This window comes from Bombina bombina, chromosome 3 (genome assembly GCF_027579735.1).
Source record: "Bombina bombina isolate aBomBom1 chromosome 3, aBomBom1.pri, whole genome shotgun sequence".
Taxonomy (NCBI): Eukaryota; Metazoa; Chordata; class Amphibia; order Anura; family Bombinatoridae; genus Bombina; species Bombina bombina.
In genome coordinates this window covers 602111068-602129372 of record NC_069501.1, presented here as the reverse complement: position 1 = coordinate 602129372, position 18305 = coordinate 602111068, and the positions used below count along the sequence as shown (strand labels likewise).

At 36.0% G+C, this 18305-nt stretch overlaps 1 long non-coding RNA gene and 10 other non-coding genes across 12 annotated transcripts; all 11 read left to right on the top strand.

Moving 5' to 3' along the window:
* Positions 1–6126: 6126 nt before the first annotated feature.
* On the top strand, positions 6127–17982 carry LOC128653739 (uncharacterized). 2 transcript variants are annotated; one of them, XR_008401388.1, is made up of 12 exons: positions 6127–6253; positions 6591–6617; positions 7765–7809; positions 10290–10321; positions 11637–11700; positions 13215–13246; positions 13581–13612; positions 15936–16002; positions 16738–16767; positions 17380–17406; positions 17583–17624; positions 17845–17982. It is a non-coding gene; the product is annotated as an uncharacterized LOC128653739 (long non-coding RNA). The 2 variants fall into 2 exon arrangements; XR_008401389.1 differs by having other exon boundaries at positions 15926–16002.
* Positions 6322–6462, top strand: LOC128654761 (small nucleolar RNA SNORA16B/SNORA16A family). Its single transcript, XR_008401490.1, has one exon. It is a non-coding gene; the product is annotated as a small nucleolar RNA SNORA16B/SNORA16A family (small nucleolar RNA).
* On the top strand, positions 7226–7363 carry LOC128654760 (small nucleolar RNA SNORA16B/SNORA16A family). Its single transcript, XR_008401489.1, has one exon. It is a non-coding gene; the product is annotated as a small nucleolar RNA SNORA16B/SNORA16A family (small nucleolar RNA).
* Positions 9149–9279, top strand: LOC128654775 (small nucleolar RNA SNORA44). The gene has a single exon (XR_008401502.1). It is a non-coding gene; the product is annotated as a small nucleolar RNA SNORA44 (small nucleolar RNA).
* Positions 10361–10432, top strand: LOC128654796 (small nucleolar RNA SNORD65). Its single transcript, XR_008401520.1, has one exon. It is a non-coding gene; the product is annotated as a small nucleolar RNA SNORD65 (small nucleolar RNA).
* LOC128654798 (small nucleolar RNA SNORD99) lies at positions 12666–12738 on the top strand. The gene has a single exon (XR_008401522.1). It is a non-coding gene; the product is annotated as a small nucleolar RNA SNORD99 (small nucleolar RNA).
* LOC128654795 (small nucleolar RNA SNORD65) lies at positions 13286–13357 on the top strand. The gene has a single exon (XR_008401519.1). It is a non-coding gene; the product is annotated as a small nucleolar RNA SNORD65 (small nucleolar RNA).
* On the top strand, positions 13652–13724 carry LOC128654794 (small nucleolar RNA SNORD65). Its single transcript, XR_008401518.1, has one exon. It is a non-coding gene; the product is annotated as a small nucleolar RNA SNORD65 (small nucleolar RNA).
* Positions 16892–16964, top strand: LOC128654797 (small nucleolar RNA SNORD65). Its single transcript, XR_008401521.1, has one exon. It is a non-coding gene; the product is annotated as a small nucleolar RNA SNORD65 (small nucleolar RNA).
* LOC128654765 (small nucleolar RNA SNORD49) lies at positions 17443–17512 on the top strand. Its single transcript, XR_008401493.1, has one exon. It is a non-coding gene; the product is annotated as a small nucleolar RNA SNORD49 (small nucleolar RNA).
* On the top strand, positions 17658–17728 carry LOC128654766 (small nucleolar RNA SNORD49). The gene has a single exon (XR_008401494.1). It is a non-coding gene; the product is annotated as a small nucleolar RNA SNORD49 (small nucleolar RNA).
* Positions 17983–18305: the final 323 nt, after the last annotated feature.

The following is an 18305-nucleotide window of genomic DNA, read 5'->3' as shown; positions in this document are numbered from 1 at the left end:
TTTATCTGAAAGTAATATTTTTGTCTTCTTACCTTTAACATTCTAGACATGCTGGTATTTGTACAGGGTCTTTATATGAATATTGAATAAGCAGGGGCCTCCTGTTGTATTTTGTATCAAATATTATACTGAACGAGTGTACCTTGGTTGATACTTCCTTGCTAAAGTAATAACAAAAGGGGGTATATTTATAAGGAAAACTATTTACATACAACAGAAGTTTTTTCTTTTTCTTTTTTTTTTTTGTGCAGTGCATTACTATTAGCAATATAAACAACTATTTATCCGGTAATTATGGTCTTTTTTGACGCCTAAAATTTTACACTTACTAATAAAAAAAAGGATTATGCACAGCATAGATCTCTAACATTGTGCCAAGTTTCATGAGTTTTTGAGTTGTGCTGTGGTTATTATAAGCATTTGAAAAAAACAGCAGAAAAATAATAATAAAAATAATAATAATTACAATAATAATAATCTTAACAAAAACAATAGGGGTCCAGCACTATTTACTTGGCCACCTAACAAGTAAAAATAATTATGAACATTCAGGAAGACATATCCTTAAGACAACAAAAAAGGTTACAAGAGTTGGATCAACTATTCAATCCAACTAAAATTACTGGTAAAATTAAATAATCTGTTATGCAAATTGCATCAAACTGTTTAAACATACAAATAAGTGGTGGAACTGGCACTGCTTTGAGAAATATGCTGAAAAAAGTATTATACAGTAACAGAGGGGTCTAAGAATAAAAATGTTGCCTGCGTTTACATTATACAATGACAAATTAGTAAAACAATAGGAAAACATTTTAAGGGAATGCTCTTTGAAACGTATTCAGATTTTGATCAAACATGATACATTGGAACTTAACAAACTAGATGTATAAATAAAAGAATATAATGAACAACTCAAACAATTTGACTTCAATACAAAATACAAATTGTATCAACAAGAATTAGGCAAATTGGAACAAGAACTAATCCAAACCAAGAGACAACATTTTCAAGGGGATTTACATGATGGTTGTGAATGTGTGAGTGGTCTCAGCAGGGAACTTTATAATTCCATATAGGGGAAATAGAAGCATATACTGTAGCTACAATCGCTTAATTTTGTATCTAATAGATACAGATCAATTTTGAGCACGATAATAGCCGGCTACTTTATTACCAATTCCATACGTTTTTTTCTGCTGTATACATTGTATCTGAAATATAACCCTATATCAGTCCTCCTATCTATAGAGGAATTGTCCCACATCAACACTCTGGAGAGTTTAAGTTTTTTTAAACTAGTATGATTGTATAGTGATCCAATAAAGATAAAGTATGAATGTATATTTAGCAAACTTCATGTACTATGAACTTTTGTTTCTATTTTGAATCTCTATATAATTGAGGGGTAAGCACTTTCCTCTGTTGTTACACACCCTGTAATTCATCTACTTGACAATCAGTACATAGCCTGGGAGAGAGAACTGCATACAACATGTGAGGCCTCGGGGTGGTACAGGGAGCTGGTGGTAGCCAAGAAAATTCTGCATTGTGCAACTTTGTGGGAACTCTATTACAAAATATCAGTACGCTGGCACTTAGTACCCACCGCACCACATACATTTTATAAATCGTCGCCTTTGTGTTGGAGAGAGTGTGGTAACTTAGGCGCAACTATTCATATTTGGTGGGAATGCCCTAAAATAAAAGGTCTATGGAGGACAGTATTTGATACACTACAAAACTTACACATCCCTGTACCCATGGACCCTGCCTTAGGTCTACTACATCATGGCACTTCTAATCTCTGGGATTCTGACAGATTCCTCATGATATATCTTCTGATGACCACAAAACTTGCAATTGCTAGAGACTGGAAACAGTTACCCCCCCCCCTTCATTCCCTAAAATTGTTTCCATTATGGAGTATATCAAATCTATGGAGCTGTACGCCTTCAGAATGACAAATAAACTTGACCTACACCATAGTATATGGTATGCCTGGGATTCCCTAATTTGCCCCTGAGACTCTCCGGGATTTAATACGAAAAATTCTCATGTCCTAATTCTTATGCGACATTCCCAGTTCCCTTTTTTTTCTCTCTTCTTCTCCTTTCCCTTATCCGCTTTTCTCTTTCACCTCCCTCCCTCCTTCCCCTATTCGCAGTATGCCTGCGAACTAAAACCATACCATCTATTAGTATTGTACAACTAAATAACCTGAGACATTAAAATTACATATAGATCTATTAAGGTCCCCCAAGCAGTTACCATAATCTAAGTACCTTTCCTGTATCAGTTGGCTACTAAGATGCCAAACCATTAACCACTCACATTTGCTAGTATTTAGCTATAAAAGTGAGGTTCTCAGTCACCTGTTAACATCATGATGTATAAACCTTCTGTATTTTTCATGCAAGTTTTCTGTGTCATGAGTAGGACACGCAACTGATGATTATACATGTATTTGAAATGTTATTTTTCATTTTTCTGTTGTTTCTCATACTGAACCTCAATAAAAGAATATTTTTTTAAAAAAAAGGATAAAATATCTAAACTAAATCAACACGAATATACAGAACATAAATAAAAACAATGCATGAAAAAAACAAAATATTATAGAAATATACAGCAACTGAATATTTCAAACTTAACTGATGCTGATCAGCAAAAGAAAGAGGAATCTTACCTGTGTATTGGTCAGTTTTTATTCATCTCCTTTGTTCTGATTGGTCAGTTATTTCTATGTTGTTATAAGAAACCACACTGACTTCATTGTTTTTTTCTTTTACTCGTTTTCTTCAAATACTTAGCTTTTAATCTTCACAGCCGCTCCAGCGATTGCCCCAGCCGTTGGAAGCCTCTTCATACATCAGAAATGACGAATCTGGCTTCCCCCCCCCCCCCCCGGGGGAATCTTGGCCTGAGGCAACTCCGTGATTGGAGGAAGCCAGATTCGTCATTTTGGACCTGTGAAGAGGGCTTGCGACGGGCGGAGGAAGCTCTGCAGCGGCTGTCAGGAATTAAAGGTAAGTATTTGAAGAAAATTAGTGAAATGTAAATTTTGATGAATTAAAGTGCCCTTGTTTTTAATAGGATTATTAAAAACCGGGCACCAATTCATCTAAATTGACATTCACTTTAAGGACCAGGGCTATTTTTACATTTCTGCAGTGTTTGTGTTTAGCTGTAATTTTCCCCTTACTTATTTACTGTACCCACACATATTATATACTGTTTTTTCTCGCCATTAAATGAACTTTCTAAATATACCATTATTTTTATCATATCTTATAGTTTACTATAAAATATGATGAAGAAATGGAAAAAAACACACTTTTTCTAACTTTGACCCCCGAAATCTGTTACACATCTACAATCACCAAAAAAACACCCATGCTAAATAGTTTCTAAATTTTGTCCTGAGTTGAGAAATACCCAATGGTTACATGTTGTTTGCTTTTTTTACAAGTTATAGGGCAATAAGCACAAGTAGCACTTTGCTATTTCCAAACCATTTTTTTTCTTCAAAATTAGCGATAGTTACATTGTAACACTGATATCTGTCAGGAATCCCTGAATAATGCTTCACATGTATATATTTTATTTTAATATACAACCCAAAGTATTGATCTAGGCCCATTTTGGTATATTTCATGTTACTATTTCACCTCCAAATGCGATCAAATAAAAAAAATTGTTAACTTTTTCACAAACTTTAGGTTTCTCACTGAAATTATTTACAAACAGCTTGTGCAATTATGGCACAAATGGTTGTAAATTCTTCTCTGGGATCCCCTTTGTTCAGAAATAGCAGACATATATGGCTTTGGCATTGCTTTTTGGTAATTAGAAGGCCGCTGTGCACCACACTTGTAACAGCAGTTAAGGGGTTAATTAGTTAATTTTAGCTTTAGTGTAGAGATCAGCCTCCCACCTGACACATCCCACCCCCTGATCCCTCCCTGACCCCTCTCAAGCAGCTCTCTTCCCTCCTCCACATCACAAATGTCACCGCCATCTTATGTACTGGCAGAAAGTCTGCCAGTAGGGTTGCCACCTTTCTTGGAAGAAAATACCGGCCATGCTAATTAACATAAATTTGCATAAATAATTAAACAGCATAACTCAAAAACTAAAGTAGATAGGACTGATTTTAAATGCTCATTTGTTTATAACTAGTATTTATCACACTCAGAAAAAGTTTCACTTTGACAGGGGCGTTCTTTCAATATTTATTCTTTATTTTCTACATTGTCATGAACCTTAAAAATACCGGTCGTGTTGGCAAAATACCGGCTGGGTGGAAACCCTATCTGCCAGTACTAAAATAAAAGGCATTTTTTTTAATTTTGTTTTATATTTATTCTGCAGTGTTGGATCCCCCCTTAGCCCCCAACCTCCCTGACCCCCACCCAAACAGCTCTCTAACCCTCCCCCCTCTTTCTATTTGCCGCCATCTTGGGTACTGGCAGCTGTCTCCGGAACTGCCTCCAGCAAAGGGCCGCCCACCCGCCTCCCTCTATGGCTCCCACCCACCAACAATCGGAACCATCGCTGGGCGATGCAGAGAGGGCCACAGAGCGGCTCTCGCTGTATCGGTGGCTAAAAAAGGGTATTGCAGGATGCCTCAATATAGAGGTATCACTGCAATACTCTGAAAGTGACTGGAAGTGATCACGATCGCTTCCAGCGCTTGAAACCCCTGAGGACGTGCCAGGCACATCCTTGGTCATTAAGAATAGTTTTTTGTAAGACGTGCCTGGCACGTCCTTGGTCATTAAGGGGTTAAGCAAAATAATATGAGTCTCTGGTCTTGTAATAAAATCGCCCTTTCACTTCCACCCCTCCCCCTGAGAATGCTGGTTGGCTAGAAAACATCACAGACATCCACTTACAGGCTGAGATAAACTGTTAATCTATTCTGTTGCTCCTTCCTGATTTGCAATGATTGGATAATGCCTGCTTGCTTCATAAAACAGCATAGACCAACTGAAAAACGAAAATGTTAAAAGAAAATAAATTGTTTTTATTTTCTTTTTTTGTTTTCTTACCCCCGTCTGTTTAGTTTTCAGTAAAGCAACAGAAATAACGAAAATGCAATTTGAATTATTTTATTCTTCTGAAAACAAATGCAAGTCTAGTGGCTATTATATGCAGTTATATGAAAATTGGTGTATACTGTCCCTTTAAAAACACTGATGCCATAGACAGCTATAGACACATGCATACTGCTTCAAAAAAGAATACCAAGAGAACAAAGAAAACTTTATAATAGGTATAAATCGGAAAGCTGTTTACTGTACTGCATTGTCTATCTAAATCATGAAAGTTTAATTTTGACTTTTGTCTACATTATATATATTTATATATTATAATAATAATAATTATCTATTCCTTCTCTTTTTTTCTCTCTTTTTCGCCCACCTGACATTTTTTCATAATAATATATGCAAATTAGTGTGCACAATTAAACATTTTCCAAAGTTGGCAGGTCTGTCAGGTAGTCAAAATGGTAAAGCACATGCAGTGTATATATATATATATATATATATATATATATATATATATATATATATATATATATATATATATATAAATATATAATCTTTATTCAATTTCAAAGAAAGAAATACAAGGTATCAATCATAACAAAACAAATACAGCAATAGCAAGCAAAGAAAACAAAATGTTACATGTATGGCTTGAGTGAGCATAACCAGACAAGTCATAGACCAATAATCTTTTGTAGGCAACAAAGGCTGGTAAAATCCAGAACCAATTCCATTAAAAAGCATTATAATCTTATGAGAATTAATATTGCAGAGCATATAGATTATAATAACCCCCCCAGGCGGATGAAAAAAAAATAGTGGTGTTGGGTGAATTTTGGCTTCCATGTGTCCACTCTGGGCGTGTTATTGTGAGATTTAGGGACTACTCTGCATGTAACAGCCAATCAGCGCTTGTAAAATATCCTGCCGAGCGGACATATAGGAAATTGGGTGGTGTTCACTACAATAACCAGCATGCATTGAGCGTACGAAAAATTAGCGAATAGTAGCGCGGAATATTGTGACCTGAATTGGTATAAAAGGGGATGCCGCGGAATTGTACATTCTCTTTCCTGCTGCAATCATGGCTTCTGCTCTGTATTTGGTGAATGCAATCGTTTGCCATCTGGGAAGCGGCTGTGTATTTGTTCCCCCTGGCTAATCGGGCTCGTCTCTTGTATTCATTACTTACTTGAATGGTAACTATTTCTTTACATTAACCAGTTTTACAGTTGTGTATTATTGTACCAATGCTGGTTATGTCGATGCAGGCCCTGATCGAAGCCGGGTTAGTGGTGTGAGTAACTAATGCGGTCAAGCAGAGGCCGAGAGCAAGGCTTTTCTCTGACGGTCGCGGCTCTGGTTGTTTTTGTGCCAGAGATCAGCAACATATAAGAGAAATACAGTCTTACTAGTCCGGCTGCCATATTAGTGCGGTGTAAATATTTAACCTACATCATTATTCTGTATGTACACAATTTAGCAGTATGTTTTCGTATTACTCATGGTATATATATTTTTTTTTTCGTTTTAAAGGTCTGTAATTTGAAATGACCGCATACGGTAAGTGTTCTTGAGATATACATTGTCTTGTCAGTTTGTGAATAATCACACAGACGACCTATTGACTGCCCAAGCTCTGCATCGCATTTTATAGTATTTGTAAGACAAATGTAATTAAAGGGACAGTCTAGTCAAAACTTAAACTCATGGTTCAGATAGGGAATGCAATTAACAACTCTCTAGTTCACTTATCAAATTTGCTTTATTCTCTTGACATTCTTTGTTAAAAGCTAAACATAGGTAGTCTCATATGCTAATTTCTAAAACCTTGAAGGCTGCCCCTTATTTCAATGCATTTGGCAGTTTTTCACAGCTAGAGGGCGTAATGTCATGTGTGCCATACAAATAACACTGACCATGCCTGTGGATTTACAAGTGAGGGCACTGATTGGCTAAATGCAAGTCTGTCAAAAGAACTGAAATAAGGGAGCAGTCTGCAAAGGCTTAGATACAAAGTAATCAGGTAAAAAGTGTTTATATAACTGTTGGTTATGCAAAACATGAATGGGTAATCCAGGTATTATTTTATCTTAACAATAACTATTATTGAGTAGACTGTCCCTGTTAGCTGTGTTATGAATGTAAAAGCAGCAGTTTTTATGGTCTGGGGTGGCTCTCATCCAACAACTCATGGTAGCCATGTATTAGCTGCTGTGAGCAATAATGAGCCAAGACAAAGATTTCATTGACGGTCGCTGCTCAGCTTAATTGGTAACTGACTAGCAACATTTCAGGAAATTACAAGAAGGTTGTTAGGTTTTTTGTTTTTTTTAAGCTACAATTTAATTATGTTTTTGCTTCATGGTCATTGAATGTGCAGCAGTACACTACTGTGAGCTAGCTGAACACATGAGGAATGTGGCCACCAATTAGCAGCTAGCTCCTGGCCCTCCCTGTGGGGGGAATTTACTAAGCAAACAAGTAAATTGGTGTTGGTTACATGCAGATTGAATAATTAACTTTAGCTTTCATATTCCTTTGAGTTTTTTTTATTTATGGGTAACTGCTAGAAGTTGTTGTCGTCCAATAGCATGAAATAAACTTGCAGGCGCTAGAAGCATTGTATTTTGTTCATTCAGTTTCTAACTAAAGTTTCCAGTATGGCAGTATTTTGAGGCATTTGGTAAAAACTTATGTTTGTTTATAGGTTCTTGTGGCTGAGAAGATGTAAATGCCTATGGAGACAGTCCAGGTATGTATACTAAAGAACACCCCCTCCACCCATGCTGTGTTGGATCATCATTCAGTACTTGTTGCTGAGCCAATTGGCAGTGGTAGTTGAATGACTTAAAGGGCTATTGATGTAAAAATTACATGATCTAATAAAATAAAGAATATCAGCAGTGCTTTGCAAATATAGATTGGATATCTGCTTTCTGATGTTTTGGATACCTCAATGCTCTTGTTCCGTTTTGGAGCTGGATTTATTAAAGTGAATGTCAGCTTTCAAGAATGAGTGCCCGGTTTTTAAAAATACTATTAAAAACATGGGCACATTCATGAAAGTTTACATTTCACCCGTTTTTTGTTAATTTATTCTTCGAAAAGAGATTTTCCCCCTCCTGCTGCTCGTCACTTCATACGTCAGCAATGACGAATCCGGCTTCCTCCAATCATGTAATTGCCTCAGGCAATGATTCCCCTGTGGGCGGAGCCATGATTGGAGGATGCTGTATTCGTCATTTCTGACGAAAGACTAGCAGAAGGAGGGGGAATCTCTCTTCCCTGGCTCCAAGAAGAAAAGGTAAGTATTAAAGGGACACTGAACTCAATGTTTTTCTCCTTCGTCATTCAGAGCATGCAGCTTTCTAATTTACTCCTATTCATTTTTTTTCTTCGTTCACTTGCTATCTTTATTTGAAGAAGGCATTAAGCTTCTTTTTGGTTCAGACCTCTGGAGAGCACTTTTTTTATTGGTGGATTAATTTATCCACCAATCGGCAAGAATAACCCAGGTTATTCACCAAAAATGGGCCGGCATCTAAACTTACATTCTTGCACTTCAAATAAAGATACCAAGAGAATGAAGAAAATTTGATGGGAGTAAATTAGAAAGTTGCTTAAAATTGCATGCTCTGTCTGAATATCAAAAGAGAATTTTGGGTTTAGTGTCCCTTTAACAAAACTGGTTAAATGTAATCTTATGAATGAAAGTGCCCCTGTTAACAGTAAAGTTAAAAACCGGCCACTCATTCTTGAAAGTTGACATTCACTTTAAACAAACGCTAGGATCTGTGAAAATCCAGGTCATATTGTTGCAGTTAACTACAATAAAACTGGCTCTGAAAATGGCCAGACATGAGTGACTGCTGCATTCAGAGGTATCAAACATAAAAATACATAGTTAATAACTGTTAGTGAAATACATGACAGCATAGTATTCTCTCTGGAGGCAGTGAGGGAAGCAAGTTAATGTCAACCTAAATACATGAGTATTATATTGCCCCTGTAGGCTTTTAATGTTTAAAATGAAACCAATGTTTACAGTAGTTCGACATGGTAGATCTGTTCGGCTTTGTTAATCAACAAGTCTGCATGTCATCTGAGGGCTGCAGCTTGCTCCATAGCTACAGCGTCTCCAACAGCATGCTAAAAAAACCTGAGGGGCTTTGACAGCTTGGGTCACTGATTTCCCATGCAGTCACTCTACCCTCCTACAACACTAGTCCTCGGGTTAATGTCAACTCTTTTTGTAGTTGCTGTCAAGAACATGTGGCCGCACCTACATGCTCAGATGACCTCCAGAATAACATTTAAATGCTTTATATTAGTGGTTGGGTAAACTATCCCCTTTTAAAAAAAATTATGTATGTATATGTGTGGAGAGAGAGATGCGGAATGTTAGTGATATATTAGATGGCGTTTCATTCATCAGTGAATATGCACTAACTTTGAAATTCATAGCTATATTACAAACACTCCGCTGACTAATTCAAGTCAATTTTATCTGAGCCAAAGGTTTTAAATTGTTCAATCAGTGCTCCCCATGTTTTGTTGTAGCTAGAGCACTGAATGGACAACAATTCAAACATTTAGCTCAAAGATAAAATTGACTTTTGAAGTGGGTGGCAGAGCACAGGGAACTTAAATTTCATATCTATTATAGTTATATTACAACTGAACTAAATCATATTCTGGATCTGATTTTAAAAAGGGTTGTTTACCATCACTTAAAGTGTCCCTTTTTTTTTTTTTTTTTTTACCCCCATTAAATTGGAAGTTGGTGTAAAATTCCAAACCACCCAGGGTTAATTTCTCAGATCTAAAGTTTATATAATTGGTTAATCCCATGTCAATGTTCAAACTGCTTAATTTGTTATAGCATGGTCCTGAGCAGAAACTGCCACTGAGCCAATACAATCATGTATGTTAGTGTGCCATTTTGACAGCTATGGCCCTTTATTGTATTACAAGACATGATAACCTTACTTCGGGGTATCTATGAGTAATTTTTGTTGCGTTACTATTCACTCTAATATGACAATCTAAACTAGGTAGTAACAGATTTGTGTCTTGGATGCACTACCTTGCATCTCTCATCACTTATCTCATCTTATTAAAACTAGTTTCTCTGAAAGCCTTTGCCAGGCAACAAGTTAAGATTTGTAGTGCACAACTTTCTAAGTGTGAATTTGCCATATTCAAAAAAAAAATTTCTTTTTATATTTGCAGGGGGCAAACTAGGCTGACTTCAGCTCTTCATGGTAAGATCTGTTACAAAAAGTTAATATATTGGAGGATGTAAATGATGACACTAAAACAATATAGCTGGAATTACCGGCAGAACTCTTATGTTGAGAATTGTTTTTCTGAATATCCTCCCAAAGGAACACTTAAATTTTATAAAGCTGCATGTAATGTTTCTTTTTTTATTCATAGGGTTAACCATCTTTAATTGACATAGAAATTATGATCGCCACCCAATCTAACAAATATTCTACATGTAGCTGATTTGCCTTAAAGGCAAAGTCGTTAGAGGCAGGAAACCCAAAAATTTTTTCACTTGGCATAGTTTTAACCCCTTAAAGGGACACTAAACACCTGTGTTCTAATAATCCCTAAAACCTAGTTTTTTTTTTTTTTTCTAAATAAAATAATCACTGCTGACTATTATATATGCTCCTCTTACCCCAAACAGTTGAAAGATATTTTAAAATACAGCACTGATCCACTGCTGGATTCTCCTATGTAAGCTGCCATATTGTAACACACACTACAGGCAGGGGCACAGAAGTCGCATGCTCATGATGCAGTCAAGGACACACAGCTATATTAAATAGTGTACTTAGAGGATCACATCTGTGTGAGCTGCTGTGACTTAAATTTATTAGAGTATAAAGGTATTAGATTTAGCCATGTATGTATAATACACATAATATGCATCTTAACTTTAATAAAATGATCATTATGTACTGTTTGTGTTTCTAAACCCCCCCCCCCCCCCCAGTTAAAACTTCAAACTGCCCACAAGTTTTAGGCTTTAAGAAAAGCCATTTTCGCCAGGTACTATCAGTGTAATTTGTGTTGTAACCTCCATGGGGGGAGGGGGAGGCCATGATGCTGCATATACTTTCGGTGCAGAAGATTTCTGCTTTTCAAGAGTTCTCGGTTTATATAAATCACTAAGGGCTGACAGTTGTACAAGTTTAGGGATCGTTTAGCAATGATAGTCTTTCAATGCAGACTATCATTGCTAAACGATCCCTAAGCTTGTACAACTGTCAGCCCTTAGTGATTTATATAAACCAAGAACTCTTGAAAAGCAGAAATCTTCTGCACAGAGTATATGCAGCATGCATGCCTGCTATGTTATGACTGCATGCAAGTGTTTTCAATATACCAAAATAAGCCTAGAATACATTGGATTGTCTACTAAATATAATTTAAATAAAGGGGTTCTATTTCTGTTTAAATTGTTTAGCAAACTCTAAATTCTCATGTTTTCTTATACCCTGTCATGAAGCTGTTAATACAGCATGTGATTATTCCTGACTGACAATGTCTAATAAAATTTCCTAGGTGGCATTTATGATCATCTGAAGAAGCTGGGAACATGTAATACAGCATGTGAAAGTAGTTTTTGGTGAGTAGATATCATGAGACAGGCTTTATAAGGAAATGCATTCAGTAGTATATAGCAATATATAGGACTTTGTAAGTTTTTGAAATATATATTTCAAAATTTACAAAGGGACACTGAATCATGAAAGAAAAAAAAATTGGGTTCAGAGTAAATTAGAAAGTTGCATGTTCTAATTCATTTTTTTTGTTTTCTTGCCATCTTTATTTGAAAAAGAAGGCATCTAAGCTTTTTTTGTTCACTCTGGACAGCACTTTTTTATTGGTGGATGAATGTATCCACAATCGGCAAGAACAACCCAGGTTTACCAAAAATAGGCCGGCATCTAAACTTACATTCTTGCATTTCAAATAAAGATACCAAGAGAATGAAGAAATTGATAATGGGAGTAAACTAGAAAGTTGCTTAAAATGTCATGCTCTATCTGAATCACAAAAGTGAAACTTGTGTTCAGTGTCCCTATAAAATACCCCTTCCAGAATGTACGTTGTATTAAAACAAGCACTGACACAAATTTGACTTTTGTGCAGTATAATTCTGCTAGGTGATCTGCAATGTTACTTTGATATTGTCTCTTAGAGAGGAGTTTAATGTCATAATACCTTAGCACATACACCATTATTCCATTAGAGTAAAAACTATTGACCCTGGACTTTGTAACTTTCAACTACGTAGTAGAAATACCATGCTGCTGGACCTAAGTAGAAAGCACTAGGTGATTCAGTCAGTAGCGCTAGTTACCCAACTCCATTGTGAGACTAGCGATTGGATAAAATAAGTCCCAAGCAGTATCTGCTAACTTTTTTTTTTTGTGGCCTAAACAATAGGCTAGGGCTGATGCAATAAAAATTGCTTGCATGTTAAGCTTACACAAATTCTTACATTTATAAAGATTAAATATATTGGACTTATTTTCCTGAGCAAACTTTGTCTTAATTTGGTTTTAACTTAATTACCCGACTTGTCTAACTGGACAATGATGAACCTTTTTTATCTGGAGACTGTTGAATGAATCTTGCGGATATGGGACTGAGTCCAGACTTAAGAGTTGTAATAGATGCTGGTTCAAACTCCTTTCAGGTTCCCATCAAGAGATTCCTAACCTTATGTAAAAAAAACACTAGTTAAATGCCCCCTCATTTAAAGAACATTAATACACTTTTAATTAAAGAGCATTTTCATACGGTTTGCCAGAGTGTTTAGTATAGTCTGAAGTGACATTTTAGCTGGACGTTGCTATTAAACTGACATTGCTGTCAGAACTGAGCCAATACTTTACTAGACGTGATAACCTTACTTCAGGTTACCTATGAGCATTTTTGTTGCTGTAATAGCTCGATATATGCTGACAATCTAAACTGGGTATTAAAACGAGATTGGTGTTTTTAGATGCACTATCTTGCATCTCACATCACTTATCTCCACTTGAAACTAGGGTCAGGCAACAAGTTAAGATTTAGCGCACAACTTGCTAAGTGAATCTGCAATATTCTAACTTTTTTTTTTTATATATGCAGGTGGCAGATAAGGCTGACTTCAGCTCTTCATGGTAAGATCTGTTACAAAAAGTTAATATATTGGAGGATGTAAATGATGACACTAAAACAATATAGCTGGAATTACCGGCAGAACTCTTATGTTGAGAATTGTTTTTCTGAATATCCTCCCAAAGGAACACTTAAATTTTATAAGGCTGCATGTAATATTTCGTTTAAACTGGGTATTAACAGATTGGTCTTAGATGCACTACCTTGCATCTCACATCACTTATTAAAACTAGTTTCTATGAAAGCCTTTGCCAGGCAACAAGTCAAGATTTGTAGTTCACGACTTTCTAAGTGTGTGAATTTGCCATATTCTAACTTATTTTTTTTTATATGCAGGTGGCAGACTAGGCTGACTTCAGCTCTTCGTGGTAAGATCTGTTACAAAAAGTTAATATATTGGAGGATGTAAATGATGACACTAAAACAATATAGCTGGAATTACCGGCAGAACTCTTATGTTGAGAATTTGTTTTTCTGAATATCCTACCAAAGGAACACTTAAATTTATAAAGCTGCATGTAAAGTTTAAATTATTTCAATGTTAAAAAATCCACCAATTTACCTTTGTCCAACTTTGTACCTAATACTTTGACAGCTAAGACTGCAGCCAGAGGCAAAAGGTATTTGCCTTCATATGGTAAAGGAAGATTAGTTCTTCCTTAGAATATAAAGGTAGATAGCCGATGCAGTGACACTGAGGGTGGTTGCCTACACTAAAAAATTCATAAACATTGCTCAACTACACACTGCCTGCTAGTACCTAATATGGTGACCAGTAAAGAGGGAGAGAATCGCTGCGTGGGCATGTTTCGTAAGGCTTTGACACACTGCAAGCAGAGCAACGTGCAGCATGTAGATGCGGCTGTACGCGCTGAGTGTCCTGCCTTTTGATCTCTGAGCACTCTGCTGCATCAGGTCACGTAGCTGAGCGCTCAGATCTGAAATAATTGATTTTCAGAAGCGATGAGAAGCAGCTGCCTCGTTTGCAGTGTCACAGGCTTTAACTTTACAAGCTAACCCCTTCACTGCCCAGAATATTGTTGTGCGCAAATGCAATTTAGTGGCCTAATTATCAAAAAGAAATGGTAACAGCCATGCCTGCCTGTTATGACTGCATGTGAAACAACTTCTGAAAGTTAGTGCATTTTTATTACATGTTAGCATGAAATATACTAAAATTGCCCTAGAATACCTTGGGTTGTCAAATATATATTGAGAGAGGGCTGCAACTATTTTCATAATCTATTAATAGTTTTTATATTTTTTTATCAACTAAAAAATAATCAATTATTCCCTATATTTTAAAAAGAATCCGCATACTGAGTTACAAATATAAACTTCAGACTAAATCTTTACATTAACACAGCGGTTTGTCCAAATTAAATATCTTGAATATCTATATGCAATGGTAAATAACCAGCTAAAAGGTTAGAGGAAAATATTTAGTCTGCTCTAAAAAGAATCAGTTACATAATCACAATTGATTAATAACCAACACATCAAAAGCGCTAATGACTATCAATAACAGGACAAAGCCTTCCACATTTTTACAGTACAGGTGGCCCTCTGTTTACGCTGGATCAATTTGCGCCGTTTCAGAATAAACTTTTTTTCTAGTCATGTGACTGCTATTGGAAAGCAAAGTGCACTAATTTAAATAGCCAGTAGGTGGAGGTGTCTGCTTGTTTTGCAGCTAAGTTATGCAACTTATGCAGAAATTAGCAATCAAGCAGCCACTTCCCTATTTTCCTGTCGAGCAGCTTGAGATGAGGGTGCCTAACTGATTATTAATCACTGCAGATTGAAATGCATAGAATAGGTGCAGACCCAATATTTAACATGCTAACAATGCAGAGAACTGATTGCAGAAAAATGCAAGTAAAAACATTTTTCTTCATTAAACTTAGTTTGATGCAGTCTGTGTGATTTAATTAGGTGCTGTTACCAAATGTGTGTTAAACTTGGTTTGATACAGTCTATATGGTTTATAATGCTGTTTAGCATTTAAAGTCTTCATTTCAAAGCTTTAAAAATAATGTATTAGGTATTATATCAATTTTGAGAGGGGCCTGGAACCTAACTCCCTCACTTCCCAGTGACTTAAATTACAAACTGGTTTCAACTTACAACCATTCCTCCTGGAACCAACCCGGGCATAAACTGAGGGCTACCTGTAAATATAATCGGCAATTGCAAGCAATCTGATAATGGTGCACATCAATTTAAATAACTCCCATCACTCTAGGGGCTTGGTGTAAATAACAAGCTCAGCACTATATCATGCAAAGCATAGTTCCAAATCACCTGATTTAATATAAATAACCTAAATGATTACTGGGTTGCACATAAGCAACCAGGGGTAGTTGTAAACTTTCACTGTCCAGCAAAGTGAAACCTACATCTGTAGATGTGTTTTATGGTTGTCCTTAGCCTAAAGAACAATACCATGTGCAGGAGCTCAGTGGAGTGAAGCAGCTGGTGTTGTGTGCAGACAAACTAATCAGTTATGAGATTCATTGACTATCTTCATAATCGGTTGTTGCAGCTCTATAGTTAAAGGGATTCTATTTCTGTTTACATGGTGGCTTAGCAAAAACTCAATTCTCCTTTACATTAGGAAAGTTTCGTCTAATTCACTGTCCTAAAGCTTAATACAGCATGTGATTATTCCTGACACAAAGTCTTTTGTAGGTGGCATTTATGATCTGAAGAAGCTGGATTCTGGAAACGTGACTCTGCATGTGAAAGTATCTTTTTGGTGAGTAGATATCCAGAGACAGGCTTTAAGGAAATTTTGTAGTAATTCATGCTTAGACTTAATTTCCAAAGGTTAAAATATCCCTTCCAGAATGTGCTTTACTTCTATAAAATCAAGCACTTAACAAATTTGAATTTTGTGCAGTCTCATTCTACAAGGTGATCTGCATTATTACTTTGAAGGCCCTTTTGTTTAAAGGGCCTTTATAGTAAAAACTATTGACCCTGGACTACCGTGTAACTTGTCAACTGCACAGTAGAAATAGCACTTTGCTCTTGCAAAGCACTGCTGATCCAGTCAGCATTGTAGTTGCAAAACTCAGTAGTTCTAGCGCTACTGATTGGCTAAAGCAGCATTTTCTGCTTGGGACCAGCTGTGCTGAGTCCCAAGCGGTATATCTGCTTAAAAAATCTTTGGGTTAAACACAGTAGCCTAGTGCTGATACAATAAAAGTTTTGCATACAATAAAGACTAATTGGTTTAATCTTAATTGTGTAATGTGTCTTATATTACATTTATGTGTAAGCTTATTTGTGGCTTTATTTTCCTGTGCAAATGTTTTGACTGTCTTAACTTGCTTGTAACTTACCTATCTTTTCTGATTTGACAATGATGAGCCTTTTTATCTGGAGACTGTTGAATGAATCTTGCGGATATGGGACTGAGTCTTGACTTTAGACTTAACAATTTTTAATATTAGATGCTGGTTCAAACTCGCCTATCTCTCTATTTCAGGTTCCCATCAAGATTCTTAACCTAATCAAGGTAAAAACTAGTTAAATGCTTTCTCCCCCCTCATTTAAAGAACATACCATTTTCTTAGAACATTTTAATACTTGTTTGCCAGAAAGCATTTAGTATGGTCTGAAGTGACATTTTAGCTGGATGTTAATGATGAAATTTAAACTGACATTGCTGGAATTACCGTCAGAACTCTGTTGTTGAAAAGGGGTTTTCTGAACACATTCTGCTAAAGCAATTTTATATGCAAGACCATATTCAAGTGACTTCTAAACTTACTAGACATTTGCCTCAGTATTTCAGTTTTCTAGTTCTGTTTGCAAATGTACTTGACATAGTGAGGTCTTTTTGCCATTAAAAGGATAGTATATCAAATTTCTTTATTTAGAACATGCAGTTTTCCAGTTCACTTCTATTTGCTTCTCTTTCCTCTTGGTACCCTTTGAGCTTATCTAGGTATCTTCAACAATCTGCTACTGGAAATTAGCTGTCGATTGGTTGCTGCGCATATTCTTCTCATTGGCTCAGTAATGCATTGCTGCTCAAAGGATACCAAGAAAATGATTCAAATTAGCTAAAACATAATTTATTATTTTTTTTAAAACTAGTATCCTTAAACTTATAATCTCTTTGCAGGTTAATATTGAGCTTGATGTCTTTAAGGTAAGTGTTGCCAAACTATAACCTTACTAACTTAGAAGATATGATGATACTTGGAATAGGAAGTGCCATCAGATGCGATAACTGGCGATAATGTTCCAAACTGATTTTCAGTTGGTTTCTTGGCAAGATTATGAAATGGCATTATTTTTGTCTTACATCTCTTTCTTTTCGTTAAGGGCGAAGGAACATCAGGTGGCATTCATGGTCAGAATAAAATGGTGAGTATACTCTATTGGGACTTTTCCCTTCTGTAATGTGATGAGACTCTGGAATAGGAAGTGCCGTCTGATGCGATAACTGGCGATAATGTTCCACTCTGATTACAGTCACTTATAATAAAAAAAATATATATACCTACTGCACTACAGCTTACACTGAATGGCTGGCATAATGAATAGAATGATAGATGTAATTCCTGGGTTTTTTCTTCTCTTGCAGCACTTTATTTCAAAAACCTGGAAGATGTCAAATCTGCATTATCTACAACAGTTTTTACTTGTGGCAAACTTTTTTTATTTAAAGGATATTTGAAAATAGAAAATAGACACATTTTTAATAAATCTTTATTAAAAAGGCTGCTTTGTCTAGTCTCAGTGTTTTTGTTTTTACACTTATATGGTGGGTTAGACTATTGTAGTCCCAGATCTGTGTCATGAAATGTTAATTATGAGTAGACACATCAAGCACATATCTAAGATGGAACACATCGCACTAAATGGTTGGAGCAAGTTAACTGCTTAAAGGGACAGTATACTATAAAATTGGAGTTTCTCAATTTGTGCAACTGTTTTGTACCAGCTGCTGAGTATATCAAATGTGAGATTTGTGTTATCTATTTTTTTTTTTTTTTGTAGCCACAATCAACTGGCTGATTTTGTGTTTGAGCCCACAACCTAATA